Genomic DNA, 24,732 nt, shown 5'->3' on the forward strand with positions numbered 1-24,732 from the left:
TTCTTGCACATTATTGTCAAGAATCTGCTGATACTGAGTTGAATCCATGCGACCCTCAACTTTAACAAGATTCCCGATACCGGCATTGGCCACACAGCCCCAAAGCATGATGGAACCTCCACCAAATTTTACTGGGGGTAGCAAGTGCTTTTCTTGGAATGCCATGTTTTATTGCCTCCATGCATAACGCCTTTTTGTATGACCAAACAACTCAATCTTTGTTTCATCAGTCCACAGGACTTTCTTCCAAAATGTAACTGGCTTGTCCAAATGTGCTTTTGCATACCTCAGGCGACTCTGTTTGTGGTGTGCTTGCAGAAACGGCTTCTTTCGCATCACTCTCCCATACAGCTTCTCGTGCAACGTGCGCTGTATTGTTGACCGATGCACAGTGACACCATCTGCAGCAAGATGAAGCTGCAGGTCTTTGGAGGTGGTCTGTGGATTGTCCTTGACTGTTCTCACCATTCTTCTTCTCTGCCTTTCTGATATTTTTCTTGGCCTGCCACTTCTGGGCTTAACAAGAACTATACCTGTGTTCTTCCATTTCCTTACTATGTTCCTCACAGTGGAAACTGACAGTTTAAATCTGAGACAACTTTTTGTATCCTTTCCCTGAACAACTATGTTGAATAATCTGTGTTTTCCGCTCATTTGAGAGTTGTTTTGAGGAGCCCATGATGCCACTCTTCATATGAGATTCAAATAGGAGAACAACTTGCCAGTGGCCACCTTAAATACCTTTTCTCATGATTGGATACACCTGCCTATGAAGGTCAAAGCTCAATGAGGTTACAAAACCAATTTAGTGCTTTAGTAAGTCAGTAAAAAGTAGTTAGGAGTGTTCAAATCAAGAAATTGATAAGGGTGGCCATACTTTTGCAGCGGTCAAATTTTGTTTAAATGCGGATTGCACATTTTCTGTTAGTACAATAAACCTCATTTCAATCCAGAAATATTACTCAGTCCATCAGTTATTAGATATATGAAACAGAAATAGCTGTTGCAAAAACCCAATTTGTTATAAAGAAAAAAGGTTAACATTAATAGGGGTGCCCAAACTTTTTCATATGACTGTATATATGTCCCCTTACTGGGCCGCTCTTGGTGTATATATATCCCCTTTCTGGGCACATTCTGGTATATATGTCCCCATTCTGGTTTTTGTCCCCTTCCTGGTATATATGTCCTCCTTCTTGCATATGTCCCCTTCCTAGGCCTCTCCTCGTATATTTGTCGCAAAAAGAAAAAAAAAACATTTTACTAACCTTCCCCTACTCCCACGTTGTGCAGCGTCCTTTCTGAGCCGTGATGCATTTCAGCTGGATGTACATCCTCTGACGCATATCCAGTTGATGCAAGGTTGGGACTGCTGTCAGCGGGCCCCTCCACCCCTCCCAGCGATCTTTAGCTCATGGAGCACCTACCTTTCCCAGCCAGGTGCTGCATCCTTGCCATCTCTGTGATGCCTGCAGCAATGTGATGAGATCCGGGAGTGATGCCCGCATCATGCTGTTGCACGCTGGGCTGCGGGATGATGCATCGGTGCCCTGCTTTGCTCCACTCATGGTAGGGTAGACGCTAGAGTTTATGGGCTCCTCCAAGGTATGACGTCATTTCAACACATGGCTAATTTGCATGTGATGCCCTAATGCGCATCGCTGAAAGTGCAGGGACTTCTGATTGTGGGTACTGCCCGGCGTCTCAGGCTGTTACAATGGACAGGTACACTCTTCAGTGCTGATGATGCAGGACAATGGACATTGAATAGTATGTTAGCACGTCCTTATGGACGTGCTAACATGCTAAGAGGGCGGAATGAGCGCAGGAACTAACACCCTTGTGACTAGTCCCTGCGCTCATTAGCATATCATAAAGGATCTTTTGAAATACTTATTCTAAAGATTACTTTATCTGTGTTACTAGATACAGGGACAGTTAGGCAGGGATTAGCAATATGCACCCAGAACTGCTCGTGCTTCTGGTTGCATATTGCACCTGATAGGTTCACTATAAATCTAACATTAGTTCAGCAATTGTAAAGTTACTTTTAAGAAAATAGTAACCATATTTGATGTTTGTGCATGCAGAAATGAGTACATTTATTTGCGTCTTCTGTCTTGTGGATAGATCCTGGACCATGCCCAAAGATCACCTCTACATAGCAGGCAGCTCGCCACAAGAATCAAGCTACAAGAGCCTAATTACTATTTCTGCAGACATGCGGCACAGCAGTTGTCTCCTGCCAAATTCACATTCTGGCCTCCTGATTGTTTTCCAGAAGCACCTGCTTTTTCCCACTGCATCCAAACAGGGAGACCAGGAAAGAAGCTGTAATATATCCTGTGCCAGAAATGTCCATGTGGGTCTAATAAGGAAATGCTCTCCCCATAAGTTATATTGTTTGAAGAAAATAAATTAATCTGGAATATTATGAAGACTATAAAATAAAAGGGGTATTTAGAAAAACAAGTTTTGCCCAACTAGTGTGCTCTTACTGTATCATAAACAAGACAAAACAATCACTGATCTCTGGGAGAGCAGCCAGAGAAAACACTGCCGGCAGCCAAAAAAGGCGCTCAAAACAGTGAAATCCTAGGTGCATTGCCCCCTGGGAAGTATGCAAATCAAAAAATGTCCGTGGAGCCTCTGTTAGGAGTCTTGACACAGAACTAGCTAGATATCCCTCAGGGAAGGACCTAGCCAAGGAGTGGCTCTTTTAAGGAGACCACCATAACCACATTATTAAGTGGCCCTTTTAGTCAATATCCAACTCTTTGACGAGTTTATAGATATGACAAGGGAAATACCAAGGCCAGGTATCCATCCACAGACAGCTGTTTCGGGGTGTTGCCCCTCATCAGTGTGGAGTAGGATTCTGATTAGGTGGGAGCAATGCCTAGTAGACCAACAAAATAAAACAATCACTGATCTCCGTTAGACCAGCCAGAGAAAACAATGCCAGCAGCCAACAAAGGCGCTCAAAACAGTGAAATCCTAGGTGCATTGCCCCCTGGGAAGTATGCAAATCAAAAAAGGTCTGTGGAGCCTCTGTTCGGAGTCTCGACACAAAAAAGAGCCACTCCTTGGCTAGGTCCTTCCCGGAGGGATATCTGGCTAGCTCTGTGTCGAGACTCCTAACAGAGGCTCCACGGACCTTTTTTGATTTGTATCATAAACAAGGCACAAATTCTCTGCCTTTTGCAACCACCATTCTGTGAAATTAAATTGGGAGGCATTTGCTACCACCTACCCAAAAAAATACAGTGAGTATCTCTTAAGTACCCCATTCACCTTAGATGGCTGTCAGCTGAAAGATGGTTCAGATGATCATTCTATTGACAGCAATCTCAGCTGTCTATAACATATCACAGGAGTGCTCACTCTGCTGAGTGCTGCTGTTTTCTCTATGAAAGAGATCTGGTAGCAGTCTACCTTAAGAAGAACAAAAGGATCGACAGTCCAAAATCAGACATACCGGATCCTCAACTCCCCCAATATTCATCTGTCCAGGGCCCCCATACACATTAGAGTGTAGGCGGACCCCGTCAATATCAGTGGGTTTAGCTGTTTCTAGTCTTATGTTGATTGGGAAGACCTATGACATCTGTTCATTAAACAGAGGGCCCATTGATTTCAATTAAAAGTGTAATTGTAGGTGATAGGTGATACATTTACTCAATGGATGAACAGGTTTCCATGTATGTGTATTGCAATTGAAGATGGAAACAGCTGAACAATCTAACATGGCCACATCTTCATTCAGTCTGTGGCCACCAAAAACCATAACAAGCGTTTATCATTCCATAGTAGGTACCCAGGGCATGCAAGGGTAGCTATGTTTTCTGCTCTGCCCGCAATATGGCAGAGTGAACTGCACCTGCGCAAGCGGACATAACTGCACAGGCACGAGATTTGAAAGAGCAACGTGGATGATGACGGAGGCGTCATCACGTCAATCAAGAAAGGAGGACAGCGAACAGTGGCAGGAGGGGGGACAGGAGCCGAAAAAGAGAACACCCATCTGAGCCACACAGGTCATTAGCATATGTAACGGTCATGTTTTCTAAAGTTATTTTTGGGGTCTGGAAGGGGAGTCAGGAAACAAGGTGCACCTTCATAGAATGCAGCCCAGGAGCTGCAGAAGGTGATACTTTTAGGCTATGTGCCCATGGGACTCTGTATCTGCGGATTTTTCTGCATCAAAATTCTCAGCTTTCCCCCGGAATCCGCACCATTTCATAGGTGCGGATTTGATGCGGATTTGACGCGGATTTGACGCGTATTTTGCGTTTTTTTTTAATTCAATTGAATAGGCAAAATCCGCACGAAAATCCGCAACAATAATTGACATGCTGCAGATTTTTCCGCACGAAAATCCGCACGATTTCCGCTGCAGAAAAATCCGCAGCGTGGGCACAGCATTTCCTAAATGCCATAGAAATGGCTGGGGAGTAGCTGTGCTGCAGATTTCTGGAAAATCCGTGGCTTTTCCGTGAGAAATCCGCGGCAAAATCCGCGCATTTTCCGTAGCGTGGGCACATAGCCTTAGTTTAATAGTGAAAAAACTGGTGACAGGTTCCCTTTAATATTTGGTACAGAAATCTTTGTTTGCAATCACAGAAGTCAGATGTAGTTCTTGGCCAAGTTTGCACACGCTGCAGCAGGGATTTTGGCCTACTTCTCCATACAGATCTTCTCTAAATCTTTCAGGTTTCGGGGCTGTCGCTGGGCAACAATGATTTTCTGTTCCCTCAAAAAATGTTCTATTGATTTCAGGTCTGGAGACTGGCTAGGCCACTTCAGGACCTTCAAATGATCCTTAAGAGCCACTCCTTAGTTGCCGTGGCTGTATGTTTCAAGTCATTATCATGCTTGAAGATCCAGCCACAACACATCATTAATAGTGTTGTCTAAAATCTTGCGATACATGACCCCATCCATCCTCCCTTCAATACAGTGCAGTCATCCTGTCTCCTTTGCAGAAAAGCACCCCCAAAGTATGATGTTTCCGCCCCTATCTTCAAGGTTGGGATGGTGTTCTTGGGGTTGTACTCATTCTTCTTCTTCCTGCAAACACAGCGAGTGGAATTATTAAAACAAAAAGTTTTATCTTGGTCTCATCCGACTACATGACCTTCTCCAATGTCTCCTCTGGATCATCCAGATTTTCACTGGTGAACTTCAAACGGGCCTGGATATGTGCTGACGTGAGAAAGGGGACCTTGCATGCCCTGCAGGATTTTAATCCATGATAGCGTAATGTTACTAATGGTAATCTTTAAGACTGTGCTCCCAGCTTTCTGCAGGTCATTGACCAGTTCCTCCTGTGTAGTTCTGGTCTGATTCCTAACCATTCTCAAAATAATGCATGGAGCCTCAGATCTAGTAACATTGACCGTGTTCTTTTGTTTCTTCCATGTTCTAATAATTGTGGCAACAGTTTTTGCCTTCTTACTAAGCTGCTGCCTATTATCCTGTAGTCTACGCAAGCCTTGTGCAGATATACAATTTTGTCCCTGGTGTCCTTAGACAGCTCTTTGGTCTTGGTCATGGTGGAGAGGTTTGAGTGTGTGGACAGGTGTCTTTTATACAGGTAACAAGTTCAAACAAGTGCAATTAATACAGGTAATGAGTGCAGAGTAGGAGGACTTCTTAAGGAAAAAATAACAGGTCTGTGAGAGCCAGAATCTTGCTGGTTGAGGAAATACTTATTTCATGCAATAAAATGCAAATAAATTTTTCAAAAATCATACAATGGGATTTTTTGGATTTTTGGGGGGCTTCTGTCTGTCACAGTTGAAGTCTACCTACGATACAAATTACAGACCTCTTCAACCTTTGTAGATGTGAAAAGTTGCAAAATTGGCAGCATATCAAATACTCATTTTCCCCACTGTATTTCCATTCTGTTGTTTATGTCCCCCATCCTGTGCCCATCTTGGGGTATATGTTTCCCATCCTGGTGTACATGTTCCCCGTTTTGGTATATATATCCCTCCCCCATTCCGGTATATATGATCCCCATCCTGGGCCCATCCCAGTATATATGTCACCCATCCTTTTATATATATATTCCCTATCCTGGAATATATGTCCTCAATCATGGGCCTATCCTGGTATATATGTCTCCCATCCTGTTACATATGTTCCCCATCCTGGTATATGTCACCTATCCTGGTATATATCCTGGTATGTATGTCCCCCCATCAAAGGCCCATCCTGGTATATATGCCTCCTATTACGCCACCTTTTTTTAATAGGTAAAGAAAATAAACAATTCTAATCACCTTCCGCCCGCTTCCCCTGTGTCCTGTTCTAATGCTGGCAACTGACTTCAGTGTGTAAGTGATGGGCAGGGCATGAGGTCACCGCCATGGGACCCCAGTCACAGGCACTGATGTCAGCTGCTAGCCAAGCATTTTTTAATCCAAAATGAATATTCACTGCTGTCCAATCCCATAACCTCACCCACCTATCAGCATCGGCGTTAGAGATAGTAAAAATCTTCATATTCATTTACTATCACTAACCTCGGTGTCGAGAGGTGGGCAGGGTTTTGGGGTTGGGGAACAGTAAATATCCATCTTTTTAATAGCAGACACACGTGATCGCTCCACTCCTGTTGCTGCTGGCTTTCTGCAGTTGCGACCCTGGTCCTGCCTCTTGTGAACTCCCACCATCCCCCTCCCTCCACAGCGAACCAGATACATTAGGACTATATCACGCACCACGTCATAAACCAGACCAGACAAAAGTGAAACAAAATTAGGAAAACCTGTCTGGTACAAAGAACATAAAAGAAAGTAAATACTGTCAATATATCTTTGGGCTTCTACCCATTAAGCTTCAGGGTACCTGCTCTTAACAGCATGATTTGCTATCTCCAGACACAGAACCAAGAGTCATTCCAGAGTCATTTAACTCCTAGACCACACTCTGATGTGCAGATATTGCAAACAGCCATCCCACCCATTTCTTTAGCTGTTTAGAAAAACTTGGCCCTGTTAATAGCCATTGGCTACTTTCACACATCCGGATTTTTGCTCTGCAGCACAATACGGCGTTCTGCAGAAAAACCGCAACCGGCTTTTGTAACGCCGGTTGCGTTTTTTTTGCATAGACTTACATTAGTGCCGTATTGTGCCGCAGGGGCTTGCGTTCGGTCCGGTTTTGGCCGCATGCGGCAGATTTAGCCGATGCCGCGGCCGGATCGAACGTTCCCTGCAACGTTTTTTGCTCCGGCAAAAAACACCGCATCGCGCCGCATCCGGCCGCTGCGGCACATTTTTCAATGCATACCTATGGAGGCCGGATGCGGCGCGATGCGGAAAAAAACGCATCCGCTCGCCTCATGCGTTTTTTTCCACTGCGCATGCTCAGTAGCATGCCGCAACCGGAAAAAAATGGACGGGCCGCATGTAAAAACTTATGCAAAGGATGCGGTGTTTTCGACGCATCCGTTGCATAGTTTTCACAGCCGGATTGAGCCGAAGTGCTCAAACCGGATGTGTGAAAGTAGCCTAACTTTATCAGTACTTAGCACATTGGAGAACATCTGGGTTGACATTACTGAGGCTAATAACCTCAGCAATACATACCTCCCCTCTTGTATTTTACAATTGACCACGTTACAGTATCTATTTTGATTTAGTTAACTAATACTTAAAATATTTAGGCCAAGATTCATCAAACTATTTTCACCAGAATTCTGGAGCAAAACTGTATAAAGTGTAGTTAATTTTTTGCACAATTCGTTCTATTATGCTGGTTCATGCATAGCTTTGCTGTCCCTGAGCCGGTGTATGTATCCTACCTCCAGGGTTTAGGTCCCTTGGGAGGGGACTGTTCCTTCTGGCCTTGTTTCGGGGGTCGCACCGCCATATTTTGGTGCTACTACCTCTGGGACGCCACCAGTGATATTTCTGGCTGCGTGCACTGTTCCCGAGAGAAGTTCCCTGTTTTCTGTCCTGCTACCCGATACTGTTCATCCTGGCTTCCATCCCTCCTGCCGACCCGGCCAGACCTCTGTTTCACCAGCTTGTCCTGACCTCTGTCCCTCCTTCCCGGCCTTACCTCCGTTACGGTTTGTTGTAGTGCATAGGTTACTTATGATTAAGGACTCTTTTTGTTTTTATTATGAAATCCGAAACGCGTAAAGGCTACCTATGACCCGAATTTTCCATTAGCGGTCTCCATAGGTTTTTTTAAAATGTACCAATAAAGGAAATTTTTTATCTTAACTGGAATCGATGCTGGATCCAAACCTTCCATTTCTTCTGTTCTCTACATGCTGGTCAGGACTAACCAGCGGATTCCGTGCACCCCTGGGATCTTGTAGTATTCAGGTACAGGTGAGCTGAATTTTTCTTTTTTCATTACCTCCGTTCCTACCTGTCCGATCCTGTTTCGTGTGCTCCACTACCCTCCCATGTGCTTAATTGCTCTCCCTGTATCAGAGGTCGGCTCTGTTCTTTGACTTTGGCTTGTTTTCTCCTTGGTACAGACGTGACATCCAGGCACAGACCCTGACTGATTGACTATCCCTGCTCTGTGATAGTGACCTCTAGTGGGCTTCTGTTTTACTGCACTCAGGAGTTCTCTTTCTAACTGCATCCCAGCGCCCTCTAGTGGTAGTTTGACAGCTGGTCCTAGCCAGCTCTGCCAACTTTTTAAAAAGTAGTCGAGGCTTCACAAGAAGGGTGCAAGGAAGACGGTGACAATCAAATTCATCCTAACTAGTGCCAAAATTTACATCAGAAATGTACTACAGTAACTGACTGGTAGCCGTTGAAAATGCGCCAAATTCAGGTGTATATCTACTAATGACTTTGGTGAATTTTATGACAGTGCACCCTTCATTAAGACTGTGATGTAAAACACCATTTGTGTTATTCTAAATTTAAGGGCTCTTTTCCACTTGCGTATTGCTTCCGATGCAAGAGCATTGGAAGTGATATGCTAATGACCCTCTGTTGCGTGCGTCAGCCGAGGGTCATGTGACTGTGATGCGATCTTGGGATCATATCATAACCTCGGAGAAGATGGAAGGAGCACTTTCTCCCCATCTCCTCCCTGGCCTGTCTCTGCCTATATCGCACTACAGTCGGACTACATGCGAGTGCAGTACGATGTTTCATACACTCCCATAGGCTTGTATGGGATGGTGAGACAAGAATTTCTACCAAATGCAGCATGCTGCGACTGCACCGAGAGCACGATTCGTGTTGAGAAATAAAAGGAAAGAGAACACTGCCTCATTGATTAACACTGGTGTGAGTGCAATCCAATGTTTTATTGGATTGCACTCGCACATGAAAATCGCAAGTGGAAAAGACGTAGGGATGGGTGAACCCGAACTGTAAAGTTCGGGGTCCGTACCGAACACATGGTGTTCGTGCACACGACCCTGAACACGAGCTTTCTGGGACGTTCGTGTTACAGTTCGTGTTACAGTTCGTGTGCAGGGGCTGTTAAAAAAAAAAAGAGCACGTTATTAAAAAAACATTCTGATCATACTTACAGGTCCTGTCCTGCAGACTCTGCCTCCTAGTGCTTCTGCTTCCGCGTCCGTCCGATCATTGCTGTTCCTCCTGGTAAGCACCTATGGCTAGAAGGACCTACCGTGACCATGACGTCATACCCATGTGACCAGTCACGTGTGAATGTTGTATTACCTCATTGGCTACAGACTGGTCACATGAGTATGACGTCATCAAAGGTCCTGGTGCGCCGTGACACGAGTGTCATCGCATCACGGAACACAATCTCCCGACGGCAGCGGGTCAGGTGCATGTATTTACACAGCTGAGGTGCTGCTGTCGGGAGAGTGGAGTGATGCAATGCGAGACGCAAGTGCAATCAATCCGTCACTATCAGCCTCTGCTTCATCGCTCTGTAAAGAGTGATGTAGCAGACCTGACATGGCTCTCTGTGCTTCTCACTATGTATAGACTGTGTCTGTGCACAGTGATGAAGCAGAGTTGACATTGCTGTCCCTGTGGATTACATCAGACTAAGGATTTTTTTATAATAAAGATGGAGTCTCTAAATGTTTTTTTTGTTTTAATTCTAATAAAAAAAATTCATGTTGGCCATGTCTAATTTGGCATGACACCATGAATTTCGGGCTTAGTACCATCTGAGAATACAAAGCTGGTATTAACCCCTTTATTACCCAGTCTGCCACCGCCATTCGGCCGCTGGACGAGCCGGGTAAAGCACCTGGAAATAGCACTAAGAAACAATGCGCCATTTCCAGGGGCAGCTGTGGGTTGCCGAGAATCCCAGCCCCCAGCTGCCTGGCTTTACCTAACTGGCGATCAAAATATGGCGGGAGGCCACGCATTTTTTTTTTAATATTTTTTTTAAATAAAAAAAATTAATGGGCTTCCCTGTATTTTGATCGCCAACCAAGGTAAATCAGGCAGATGGGCGTGGCAGCCCCTAGCCGTCTGCTTTATCTGCACTGAGAATCAAAAATACCACGGAGTGCTACGTCATTTTTTTTAATGATTTATTTTTACAGTACTGTGATGTCAGGCAATCAAAATACAGGGAAGCCCACGCTTTTTTTTTAGTTATTTAAATAAATAATTAAAAAAAAAAGCGTGGGCTGCTGCTGCATTTTTTGTATTGCTAGCTAAGGGTAATCCAAGCAGCTACTGGCTGCTAATCCCCACTGCTTGGTGTTATGTTCACTGGCAATGGAAAATCCAGGGAAGACTTTTTTTTTTTCTTTTAATTTTTTTGCCAGAAACTAAACAAAAATGACGCTGGCTTCACCATATTGTTGTATGCTAGCCAGGTACAGCAGGCAGGTACGGGCTGCCCCCACCCCCAGCCGCCTATTTGTACCCGGTTAGGAACCAATAATATAGGAAAGCCCTTTTTTTTAATCATTTCATGAATTTAAAGAAATAATTAAAAAAAAAAAAAAAAAAACAACATGGGCTTTGCCCCATTTTTGTGTCCAGCCAGGTACAACTAGGCAACTGGGGATTGGAATCCACAGCGCAGGTTGGCCCAAGCTCTCTGGACCCCCGCTGCGAATTGCAGTCCGCAGCCGCCCCAGAAAATGGCATGTTCATAGAAGTGCCATCTTCTGTCGCTGTATCCAACTCTTCCAGCGGTCCTGATGTTGGGTGGCACGCTGGGTAATAAGGGGTTAATACCAGCTTTGTTTTACCAGTTAGTATTAAGCCAGAGATTCTTAATGTCGGGCAAGTTTGACCTGGCCATTAAGAATCTCCAATACAATACAATACAATACACCACACAGAGAAAAAATACTTTATTATAAATAAATACACAGACACACTCAGGGACTCCATGTTTATTACTCCCTCTCACCCCTCCACAATCCTGGTCTTCTGTCTTCTTTCTCCTTCAACTGCTATATTACACAGCACAGGGGAGGAAGAACACTTCTGCTCCCCTGTGCTGTGTAATCACACAATGAGTGAGCAGAATTTGTGGGTTGGTAAGTGGTGACGTCACCGCCGCCACCATTGCCATAGAAACCTGACGGGCGGGTTACTATATCAACGGTCACCGATCACCTGATTCCCGGCACCACGATTCACCGGCTGTGGCCGCCAATTTCTGCATGTGGGCTGACTCTGTAAAGAGTGCCGACATGTATGGGTGGGGAGCAGAGCATGTGCCCAAGCATCTCGCCGCTACACGGCACTCGCCGAGTATACAGAGTACTGAGATGCTTGGGCGAGCACCGCATAACGGCGAGATGCACTGACAGGACCTAGTGTAGCGTTCCTGCGGTTACGCTTCTAAGATCTGCAACCTGGTTCCTGGAGTCCTAGCTCTGGCTAAATCCGCACACACCTAAAACTCACACAACACCACCCTGGACCACAAGAGCGTATTATTAGAGGGTTGGACGTCCTATAGTGTGAAGCCTGCCCAGGAAGTGGAGGATGCCTAGGAGGTGTAAATCCAACCCTCCTGTAGTTAGGTCCCTAGAGGGAAGGAGAGAGTTCAGACAGAGAGAGGAGAGGGAGGAAGGAGGACACCTTGCTGGGTGTCAGGTCTTGGTGCGGAAGTTGGCAGTAACCGGACCCGGAAGCTCCCAGCGTGCCCCAGTCCCCCCGTGAGTGGTGAGAAATAACTGAGGCGGACTGGCAAGATGGAGGCGCAGGGAGACGGCGATGGCCCAGGAGCTGCAGTGTCCGACACAGTGGCACCGATCATGCCAGCAACCCCGCCACTGAAGGTGCAGCCATGGTAGCGGAACCAGGCTACCCAGTTATGTTTTTCCGTTAAAAATGTTGATGTTTAAAAACATGATCTGGACCTTGTTGCCCTTGCTGAACCTTTTTAATGTATTCCGTTATAGTAAAAAGGCTACCGGGGACTTGGGTGATGCGAGACGGCCCCAGAGACCCTAGGTGGAGGGTGGCAAGGAAGTTAATGCCTAAAATGTTCATTGTGTCATCCTCGTTGAACCTTTTTACACTGTTTGGTTAAAGCTAAAAAGGCCATCAGTGTCTTGTGTGGTGCGCCACTAGGAGATGGCACCAGAGGCCCTCGGTGGAGGGTGGCACGGAGAGTATTCCACTAGATTACCCAGTTATTACTGAGTGTTTGTTATTTTTATTGAAAATGCTGAAAATGTTGAAAAATGTTGATCCTATAGTTGCTAACATATAATCCCTGAAAACTCACCACGGACAACACAATGGACTCTGGGTGGTGCAGCACCATGACTACAGGTGGCACCAGGGATCCAGGTGTTTTGGGTGGTGGGTCAAAGGGGACTATGTTAAAAGGACTGTTGCAGGATGGGACTGCAGAGCAGGCTGAGTCCCCGGTTACCGCTACAACCGGTTGCATTTCAGGGGCCCCAATGTTGGCCACTCAGTTGCATCGTTTGAAGTAATGTGCCTCACCTTATGGAGAAGAAATGGTTTATGTGATGCATATGTCGCGGGTGGCAGGGCGCCGCTGCTGCTCGCTCGCTAACTCTCGGGTCCGGCGCTGCTGCGGCTGCTGCTCGGTGGCTCGAGCGGTGGTCCGGATCCGGAGACTCGAGCGGCGCTCCTCGCCCGTGAGTGAAAAGGGTGGTTGGATTGGGCGATTTAGTCAGTGACGCCACCCATGGGTCGTGGTGAAGAAGGGCACCACCGCTGCTGGTGATGGGGATCCTGGGAACGATGGTAGGGAGCAGCTGGGATGTTGTTTTCCCCCTCCGTGGGTAGGGGTTGGTGGTCCCGGGGCCTGGTGGTTTGACGGGGAGGCAGGGCCGGTGAGGTGCAGGGTTACAGGGATAGCGCGGCACGGTGCCGGATGGCACGGGTGTACTCACTCAGCAAGAGATGCACAAAGTCTCCGGTAAACCTAACGGCTGGATGGACGAGTCCCGCAGCTGGCTGCTGTGTCTCCTCCCGGACAGGTGATGGCGGCTGTCTTTCCCTGCACCTTTGTGTCCTGTTTTGACTACGATGGATCCCCAACGGTAGTCTGCTCCCCAGTGTATGGATGCCGGAGGAGCCCGTTTGCCCGCAGGCGCTGGCCCTTGGGTCTCTTGCCTTAGGCGGTAGCTGTATACCCTCACGGTGGGAGCGGTTGCCTTATAACGGGTCTTTGGCTGTTAGGAAACCCCTGGGGATCCTGTCACACTCGGATTTGACTGTTGACGGCAACTCCAAGCCTAGTCGGGGTCCGATGGCCCTGCCTGTGTGTGCTGGCTTCACTTCGCTCCCCGGTCAGTACCGACGGGCCACCGCCTGACCCCGGTCCTACGGTTCCGCGTCAATTCACCACTCCTGCAGACGGCCACCACCGTCTGCCAACCTTGTTGTCAGTGCCTGGGCCACAAACCCAGACACTCTCCACTTTACTCCTCTCACTTCAACCTCCTGAACTGTTCTGCCACTTTTCCCGCCTCCAGGCCTGTGAACTCCTCGGTGGGTGGGGCCAACCGCTTGGCTCCGCCCCACCTGGTGTGGACATCAGACCCTGGAGGAGGGCAACAAGGATTTTGTGTTTGGCTAATGTTACTGTCTAGTGGGGGTGGGTGTGTGTGTGTGTTACTTGTGATGACCTGGCTAGTCCAGGGCGCCACACATATTATATATACATATGTTATTTTTTTTTTTTTCAGCCCGAGCATGTGCTGCGTTTAACCAAGGGGGAATGTAGCGCCCCTGTGGTCACACTACTAAGATCTGCAACCTGGTTCCTAGAGTCCTAGCTCTGGCTAAATCCACACACACCTAAAACACTCACACAACACCACTCTGGACCACAAGAGGGCATGACCAGAGGGTTGGCCGTCCTATGGTGTAAAGCCTGCCCATGAAGTGGAGGATGCCTAGGAGGTGTAAATCCAACACTCCTGTAGTTAGGTCCCTAGTGGGAAGGGAAGCAGTTGGTGGGTAAAGGAGAGCGTTCAGACAGAAAGAGGAGAGGGAGGAAGGAGGACACCCAACTCGGTGTCAGGTCTGGGTACGAGGCCTGAGGATCGATCGCACAATGCCCAGGGGAGAAGCAGCTGGCTGCGGGGTCTGGAAGGCACTCTGACAGAGCTGTGCACACAACCGGGTGCAGGACAGGAGAGAACTGCACCATAAGAGAAGTGCACGGAGGGGCCATAGCCAGGCTACACGGACAGAGCCGGGACAAAGGGAACCAGGAATCTCTCCCCAGCACCAGGGGAGTGTAACCTGTGAGTAAAAATCATCAGTAAAGACTCCCTGTTCCACTCGGACTTTGCCTGCTTGCATTCCTTTCAACCTGCACCTCATCCAGCACCTAGAGGACACTGGGGTTTACCCTACCTGTGGAGAGAGTTAACACACTTGCTGCTGATTCCATCAGCCCCAGTCCCTCATAAGCAGCAGCGGCAGCACCTATTCCCTTGCCGCACTACCGCAGGTGGCGTCACTAACATTAAATTAATTATCCCTTGTAAATAGCCCCTACCATTTCATTAAGCGACCCCAGGGCACGGGACCGGGCAACGGCCACCCAAAGTGACAATCCCATTTGCAATCGCTTGGGACCGAGTACCCCTTCCCTGGGTGACACACTAGCATGACATCATAGACATGTGACCAGTCTGTAGCCAATGAGATAATACAAAATTCACATGTGACTGGTCACATGCTATGATATCACGGAAGGTATTTTGGTTACCGGGCGGCACAGCGAGGATCGGAAGGAGAAACGGCGGGAGACAGAGGCTGCAGGACGCGTTGCAGGACCTGTAAGTATAATGACAATGTTTATTATTAACTATATTCTTTATTTTACAGCCCCCCCCAAACCATCGCATAACTGTAAAGTCAAAGTTCGGGGTTCGGACGCAAGTTCGCGTTATATCAGAACCCGAACGCGAACTTTACAAAATGTTCGGGCAAGTCTCCCGAACACCGAACGTCGGTGGGGGGTTCGCCCATCCCTAGAAAGAGTCCTAAGGAAAACTGTTGACAGAGTAGGGAAAGTGCTGTGTAGCAGCTTTGATAAGACATCATGCATGTGATTTAAAGGAGTACGTTCTTTTGATATTTATGGCCTATCCTGAAGGTAGCTCATGAATATCAGATTGATGAGGATCCGACGCCCATCACCCTGCCATTCGCTTCAGTAAAACCTCAGCGGCATCTGGCATTCTAAACAGTTGGGTGGCACAGCTGATTGGTGGGTTTCAAATATCTACAAAAGTAGTAGATATAGAAGTAGTGTGTAGCCCTTTAGAGGGTATATTCTGGCTGTATGTCACATGATCTCTGGGGTCAATCAACGACCACTTACCTCATCTCTCCATCAGACAAATCAGAAATTTGGAGGCAGTAAGAGAGCAGCTGCAGCTCTCATTTCCTCCGGTCATCTGAATTGCCTGAAAGATAAGAGAGTTAAATGGCTGCTGATTGACTACAGGAACACATGGCATAATATCATGCGAGCCCCGGAGAGCCAGTACTGACCACACTGAAATGGTGCCAATATAGTAGTTACATAGTTACTAAGGTTGAAAAAAGACTTAGGTCCATCTAGTTCAACCTTCCTCCACCAGTTCTACATTTGGTCACCAAGTCATTTATAACCAACAATGTTGTGTGTACTGAGGAAATCATCCAGCCCTTTTTTAAAAGCTGTTATAGTATCTGCCATTACTACCTCTTGTGGTAGGGCATTCCACAGTCTGACTGCTCTAACTGTAAAGAACCCTTTCCTATTTAGCTGTCGGAATCGCTTTTCTTCCACTCGCAGTGAATGCCCCCTGGTCCTTAGTATTGTCTTCGAAAGAAATAAGTCATGTGCCAGTCCTTTATATTGACCACACATGTATTTATACATATAAATGAGATCTCCTCTGAGACGTCTTTTTTCTAAGCTAAACATATCTAACTTTTTCAACCTGTCATCATATGGGAGGCCTTCCATCCCTTGTAGTAGTCTAGTTGGCTGCCTTTGAACTGACTCTAACTTCTGAATGTCCTTTTTAAAATGTGGAGCCCAAAACTGGATCCCGTATTCCTGATGTGGCCTTACAAGTGATTTATAGAGGGGTAACAATACGTTGGGATCACGGGATCTAATCTCTCTTTTTATACACCCTAGAATCTTGTTTGCTTTAGCAGCTGCTGCTTGACATTGAGTGCTGCTGCTCAGCTTATTTGTAATGAGAATACCCAAGTCCTTCTCCTGTTCTGTAGTCCCCAGTTTACTTCCATTTAATGTATACGCAGCTATAGGATTACTCCATCCTAGGTGCTTTACTTTACATTTATCAACATTAAATCTCATTTGCCAAGTATCTGCCCATTCTGACATCTTATCCAGATCTTTTTGTAATATTATACTATCAAGGTCAGTTTTTAATATCCTACATAGTTTGGTGTCATCGGCAAAGACTGACACTTTACTATCAATCCCATCCACAAGGTCATTAATAAAGAGATTAAAAAGAATTGGTCCTAGCACAGATCCCTGTGGCACCCCACTGCTGACTATAGCCCATTTACAGAATGTACCATTTATGACTACTCTTTGTTTCCTATCTTTTAGCCAATTGCTTACCCAGTTGCATATTGTGTCCCCTAGTCCTTGCTTCTGGAGCTTTAGTATAAGGCTATTATGTGGTACAGTATCAAATGCCTTTGCAAAGTCCAAATAAATCACATCAGCTGCATTACCAATATCCAGGTTTGCACTTACCCCCTCATAGAACCCCAACAGGTTGGTTAGACACGACTATCTTTCATGAATCCATGCTGTCTGTCAGTTATTATATTATTTTCTGCAACATATCTTTGCATGTCATCCCTTAAAATGCCCTCAAAAACTTTGCATGCTACTGATGTCAGGCTTACTGGACGGTAGTTGCCTGGATCCACCCTCTTACCTTTCTTAAATATCGGTACCACATCAGCAATCCTCCAATCCTGAGGCACCAACCCTGTTACAACCTTCAATATTGAAGGTGAATATACATGTAATTATTTCTCTATTGACAAAAGCCTGACTGAGTAGTGGAGAAATCATTTAAATGGAATGTGTCACCAGGTTTTTGCCACCTAATCTGAGAGCAGCAAAATGTAGGGACGGAGACCCTGATTCCAGTTATATGTCACTTACTGGGCTGCTTAGTGTAGTTTTGATAAAGTGACTGATTAATCAGCAATAGATTATTATTAGAGGACTACTTTGCGTGCTGCCAGGTAGTCCAGCATATTCATGAGCTCTGTATAAGGCTATGTCCGCACTTTGCGTCGTCCTAGTTGCAGTTCTAAATGCATCCTCTGGCAGAAATTGCTTTTGCCAAAGTTGCTTTTAACCACAGAATCGCGGTAAATACACATGCGTTTTTACCGCGTTTTAGCGCTTTTTACATGCTTTTCCATTGCGTTTAGACAGATGCGTTTTGAACATAAAGCTAAATAAAGTTTAAACAGTCAAACATAATGAAAAAAGGGAAAAAAAAAGAACACATATATAATTATTGAAATCATAATGAAAATAGTTATATTACATATAATTATAGCGGTTTTATACTATTTATCGCTAAAATAGCAATAAATTATTATTTTTCATTAATTTAATTGTCGGACTATGTGTGTGTGTAAAGGGACATATCATTCAATTATTTTGAGCATGGGTTTATGTAGTCCAAAACGCATTCTTTCTGGATCTAAAAAGCAGGTAAAACGCTGGAATTTTGATGTTTGTTGCTTTTTACAACTTCTCATTGACTTCAATGTTATCAAAACGCAGCCCAAATGGCAAAAACAATTGACATGCTGCTTCTTTGAACGCAGAGTTTTTGCCCAAAATTATGCAAATTAAACGCAACGTTTTGAACTGCAAAGTGCGCACAAGAAATCCACTTTTTCCATAGACTTTGCAGGAAAATCAAAACGCATGCATTTTGGCATGAAAACGCTGCAGTTCAAAACGCAGTAGAAAAACAAGTGAAAAGCAGGTGAAAAAGCAAAGTGCGGACACAGCCTAACTGTTAGATCTGCAGCAGAAAAAATACTGATTTCATAAAAATGAGAGCAAACAGCTCAGTAAGTGACACATCGCTGGAATCAGGGTCTCTGTCTCCACATTATGCTGCTCTCAGATGGGGAAGCAAAAACCTGGTGACAGATTCCCTTTAAGAATGACATTTAAGTGGTTAAAAAAACAACAACAGAAGCTAATTCTGATCATTATTGGTATAGACAGCAGCCATCTTGGTGAATCTTTCAGAAATGTAAATGTCAGGAACTACTGTACATCTGTGTGGTCATTTATGACACTTTTTGGCATATATTATACATTTGTAGGCTGCAGTCAGCCACACCCCATGTGACTAAGCTCTGATCATTTTACAAAAAATTATTGGGGTTGGGGTAAAAACACAAAAAGTAGCACAATTGCGCAACATTTCAAGCAGTTTTATGCCAGAGAACTAGTGGGAACTGATTGGTAAATCTGGAACTCGGATTCCTGACTCATTTAGAGTTACGCCATTTTTGTATGCTAGTCTTAATGATGGGTGTGCAGGAATTAGATGCTCCAAAGTCATTAAGAGGCGCATGCTACTTACTGCGGTCAGCGCATGTTCCTTGCCGGAAGGGTTATAGGGACTGGAGTAACTTTTCTGGCATCATTTTCGCCACCACTTTCGGTGAATTTGCTGTTGTGGCGCTGGCCCAGCTCTTCCCCAGCTCCATCTACTTTTGCAGAGCTGGACAAAAGTGAAGTGAAAAACAAACACATGGCAGAAAAACGCACCAAAAATGTATGCATATTTTGGTGTGCTTTTTTCTGCCACAAGGTGCAGATTTTCGTGCAGAAAATGTATGCAACAAAAGACTCAGCATGCGCACATAGCCTTAGTGATAGACGAGTGTGCTCGGCACTGCTCGTTACCCGATCGAGCATTGGGGTGCTTCCGAGTAATGAGCAGTGCTGAGCATCGCTTGGTGCTCGGTTACAGTGAAGCAACTTCTTTCAATGATTGGAGCTGCAGAACTGGAGCCAAGGATTTTCCAACCTAAGGCCGTGTGCGCACGCTGCGGATTTACCGCGGATTTTACTGCAGATTTGCTGCGGATTTGCTGCAGAAAATGTCTCTAAGGCTAATGTGAAGCCCCGCAAGTGTAGTGTCGGTGCATTACCTTCAGGGACTCCACTCGGCTGGATCTCGTCACAGGTAGGGAATCTTCTTCTTGTCGTGACGCCACTCTCAGTATTGCGGCCAGTAGGGACCGCCACTGCAGGTTGAGGGTCGCCTGGGGCTGATGGTGTGTGCAGTTAGTTGGAATAGCCTCCTGAGAGTGAGGCAAGCCCCAGGGCCCGGTGTAGATGCGTAGTACTACAAGTCGCAGAATGACTCACACAGGCAGAACTGTCTTTCAAGGGCTTTACTCACATTTGATGGCAGGGTGAGTAGCCCGGGCGTAGCTGAGATGAACCAGGTGGGAACCAGGTATCCTTCAGGCTGACTTTATGAGGGTGACTACCAACTCGCCTTCCTTAGCCCTTGGTGGTTTGGGGTGACCCCGACTTTGAGTCCCTATGGGGGTCACCCAGGGAAGATGCTGCAGCCTCTCTCCCCTTCGTTCGCCGTGTGCTTGTCGCCTGGGCCAGATCACTCCAGCTTCTTGCCTCCTGTGAGCTATGGGCCCTAACTGTGGCTACGTGGCTGCGGCTTTTGTGGTGTTGTGGCGTGGGCTTTGAGAGCCCCACACCGGCAGGTTTAGCAAAAGAAAGCTGGATCTATCTCCGCTTCGGGATCTGCCGCCCGGTTGGGCCTGGTACTCTCTAGCAGTCTCCTTACTTCCCACTCCGTGCTCTTCTCTCTAGCTGAAGATGGATTTCGGGTAGCACTCCTAGTTGACCGTTCTCCCCCGTCAGTAGCCACTGCGCGGGCGCTGTTAGACAGCAACAGCCCCACAGGTCTGCTCCTCACTGAGCCCTATGGAGTTCTGCTCTAACTGACTCACTGCCCCTCCTCTCCTGTTCTTGCCTACGCCACCTAGCAACCAGATTCTCTTACCACACCCCTTGAGAGGAGATGGAGGCTTTTGGCCCCCTCCACTATTCCAGTGAAGGTCAAGGCTTTTCCCCCTCCTGGGATCCCCAGGGGTCCTCTCATGGGTACATGTGTGAGACCTGATCACTATGCGCCTGTGTTCCACACCCCTGTCAGCCTTCTGGATTACCTGTATTGTACTGTCCCCAGCATGGGTGCAGTACTCAGTGGTGCCTGACCAGGTCAGGGGCGCCACACTAAGTTCACATTTCCGTTGTTTTGCATCAGTCACATGCGTTGCTTGACGCATGTGACTGATGTGTTGTACAACGGATGACAAAGAAAGAATTTCATTGTCGGACTCCGTTGTGTGCGGGGGGCGGAGTTCGGGGGGCGGAGTTTGGGGGGCGGAGCTGAGGACGTCAGTGCCGCGGTCTGCATGGCTGGGGACAGGTGAGTGAGGGAGAGTGTGTGTGTGTGTGTGTGTGTCTACATGCATGTGTACATGCGGAGTGCGGGAGGGGGTGGAGTGCGAGGGGGCGGAGCTGAGCGGGGCCGTGGAGCTGAGGACTTAAGTGCCGCGGGGACTGCAGAGCTGGGGACAAGTGAGTGTGTGTGTGTGAGTGTGAGTGTGTACACATGCGGAGTGCGGGAGGGGGCGGAGCTGAGTGGTGAAGTGTCGGCCTCCTTGCACACTGTATCCAGGGTAAATATCGGTTATAAGCAAAGCACTTTTTGCTTGGTTACCCGATATTTATTTTGGATACCAGCATACACCGCTCACCGCTGGCTCCCTGCACCCGTAACCACTGTAAATATCGGGTAACTAACCAAAGCGCATTGCTTGTGTGACGCCCTGGCAAAGCCAGGTTGTCAAAGAAAGAGTTAATCCTCCTTGGTAATCTGATCCCACACCGGTGCAGCAAGACAAACCACACCCCCCAGGGTAAGAGAAAAGCAGAGGAGAGGGGAGGGGCTGGAGCAGAGTGTTTGGAGAGACAGAGAGAAGAGAAGTCTGGAGTTGTAGCTCCCAGGCTGAAAGTGAAGCGTGCTCCGAGAGGGCCGGGACAGGCCGTAGTGAGGAAGGGGCCAGAGGTAGCCGGAGCAGGGTAGTGGCCCCTCGGTACCTAGGGTGACCCGGATCACTACAGGGGAGTGGATTCCCCGTTCCCGGCTGAGGAGAAAGAGGAAGAGAGTGGAGAGAAAGGCACCTGGCTGCAGGGAAAGAACAGGAGCTGCTGCACCGTGTGTGGGACACTAACACCCCCCGTACCGAAGGCTGCGGACACCGGCAATTCCTAGTTTACCAGTGACTCTGTGTGAAATATTTGTGAGTACGCCCGTGCCCTCGGGCACCGCACTGCGCCCTGCTCCCTGCTTACCCCATCACCGGGCCCCGGGACAACCAACCCCCTACCCACGGAGGGGAGAAATAACATCTAGCTGCTCCATACCATCACTCCCGGGAACCCCGTCCAGAGCAGCGGTGGTGTTCCAATCTCACCACAACCGTGGGTGGCGTCACGGACAATCTCCCTTACCAAATCCCCTTTTACTGTGGAGCCTGGGATCACAGACCGGGTCACACCACCGTGATACCCACAGAAGTGACCATGTGGCTCGGATCTGAGTACCCCTGGTCCCCGGGCGACACACTTGGTTACCCGATGTTTATCCTGGTTACGGGGGCAGGGAGCCAGAGAGCATGCGCAGCAAAATCCTACGGATCGCGCTGCTCAAGAAATGTTACCGGCTGCGTTGCTCCCGCCCGGCGGACAGTTAAAAAACGACTGACCGCGACGCAGCGGATGCAATGCAGCATCATCAGTCGCAATCCGTCACTAATAGAAGTCTATGGGGAAAAACAGTAATTCCTCAAGGCGACGGATTGTGACTGATGCAAAACAACGGAAGTGTGAACTTAGCCTAACATTTCTGCAGTCATTCCCCAGCAAAACCTATGGGTCTATGGGTATAAAAAAATGCTGTGCGCTCACTGCGCTTTTTTTATACCTGCGGATTTAAAAGCGGAATTTCCGCTGTGGAATAATGTGCATGTCACTTCTTTTTCGCAGGTACCTGCGGTTTGGAGGGCTGGCAGATCAATCATCTGCTGACTCTGGGTCGGTGGAGGATTGATCCCCGTTATCTCGCCAGATGCTGCTCCCCATATAAAGTTTATGGGGAACAGAATCTGGCGCAAAGGGGTAGGAGCAAGTGCTACATACTCATCAATGACCGGGCGGCAGTCACACTGCTCTTTCATCTTCTAGAGCCAGCCGCTCATTAGCCTTCCCTGCTCACCGGTGGCTGTGATTGGTTGCAGGCAGACACACCCCCACGCTGAGTGACAGCTGTCTCACTGCAACCAATCACAGACGCTGGTGTGAGGTCCTCCTCAATTTTGATAACTAGCCAGGATAAAGCCTCACAGCTGGTGGCTGGTATTCTCAGGCTGGGGAGCCCCATGTTATGGGGAGCCCCCCAGCCTAAAAATATCAGCCAGCAGCTGCCCGGAATTGCCGCATCCATTAGATGCGACAGTCCCGGGACTTTTCCCGGCTCTTCCCATTGCCGTGATGCAGTGGCAATCGGGGTAATAAGGAGTTAATGGCAGCAGCCCATAGCTGCCACTAAGTCCTAGTTTAGTGATGACAGGCATCTATGAGACACCCCCTCATCACTAAACTGTAAGTAAAGTAAATAAACACAAACACCCAAAAATCCTTTATTTGAAATAAAAGACAGAAAAGCCCTCTCTTCCACCTCTTTATTAACCCTACCAATAACAGCCCTCTAGGTCCGACGTAATCCACACGATGTCCCACGACGCTTCCAGCTCTGCTACACCTGACACTCACAGCGAGCGCCATAGACCACAACTGCTTACTGTGAGGGTCAGACGCCAAGTGAAGTAAGCCGCGTGGGATCAGCGGTGACTTCACTCATGTGCTTTGCAGTGACAGGTGGAGGACTCCCGCTGTCACTGCGCATTAGCTGACTGAAGTCACTGCTGATCTTATACTCACCTTCTTCAGCGAGGCTGCCTCCAGACGCTGGTCTCCTGCTTCCAGGTCGGCTCATGCATATACAGTGAAAGTAGCAGAGTTCCGGAGACAGCCGCACGTGACACAGCATCGCGGGAGACTTCAGCACCACGGACAGCAGGAGCGGGGACAGGTGAGTATCTCCCTGTGCTAGTATATAACACAGGGTCATACTGCAGAAATACCGCGGCAAAATCGCGGCAAATCGTGGTAAAACCACATATGGATTTCGGGTGCGGATTCTTGCGTTTTTTTACCGCAGGTGCGGTAATCTTTCAGAGGGTCTGGAACTTTTCTTAAGAAAATTCCATTTTCTAGTGCACACATAGCCTTAGTGCGGGACTCCTTACTCAGCTGGACTCTTTTAGAGTTGAAGAACTGAAGAATTCCTGGGTTAGTTCTCTCTCACATCTGGCTGTCTCTGCTCTGCTACATCTGTCCATCTCATGCAGTTATAGCCGAGCTTAGACAGTCAGAGATACTAGATCTGTTACATCTGACCTTCTCACTCAGTTGTAGCTGAGCTTTGTAGGTCAGATGTAGCTTCTGTAACTGTTTCTCGTCTGCTACATTGACCATCTCATTTCTGCTACATCAGAGTGAGACGGTCAGATGTAGCAGAGCAGAGACGGTCAGAGACGCTACAACTGTGTCTGCTCTGCTATATCTGAACTTCGCACTCAGATGTAGCAGAGCTGAGATGGTCAGTTGTAGTAGAGCAGAGAGGGTCAGGGATGCTAAATCAGAGGTAGTGTCTCTGACTGTCTCAGCTCTTCTACATCTGAGTGAAATAAACAGATGTAGCAGAGCAGAGATAGATATAGCGTCACTGACTATCTCTGCTCTACCACATCTGACCGTCTCAGCTCTGCTATATCTGACGGAGATGGTCTCATGTAGCAGATCAGAGATAGATCTATGTAATGGTAATGCTACCATAATCTTGGATGTATACAATGCAATGTAACGTTGTTACTATATGGTGGTGGTATGCTGCGCCTATACAATGCAATGTGATTACTAAATAGTGGTATTATGCTGGATCTATACAATGCAATGTGGTTACTATATGGCGGTATTATGCTTTGTCTATACGATGCAATTTGGTTACTATGTGGCGGTATTATGCTGTATCTTTACAATGCAAAGTAAATATGGTAATATTATGCTGAGTCTATACACTGGAGAGAGTAAAGT

Source organism: Anomaloglossus baeobatrachus, chromosome 5 (assembly GCF_048569485.1).
Source record: "Anomaloglossus baeobatrachus isolate aAnoBae1 chromosome 5, aAnoBae1.hap1, whole genome shotgun sequence".
In the NCBI taxonomy this organism is placed as follows: domain Eukaryota; kingdom Metazoa; phylum Chordata; class Amphibia; order Anura; family Aromobatidae; genus Anomaloglossus; species Anomaloglossus baeobatrachus.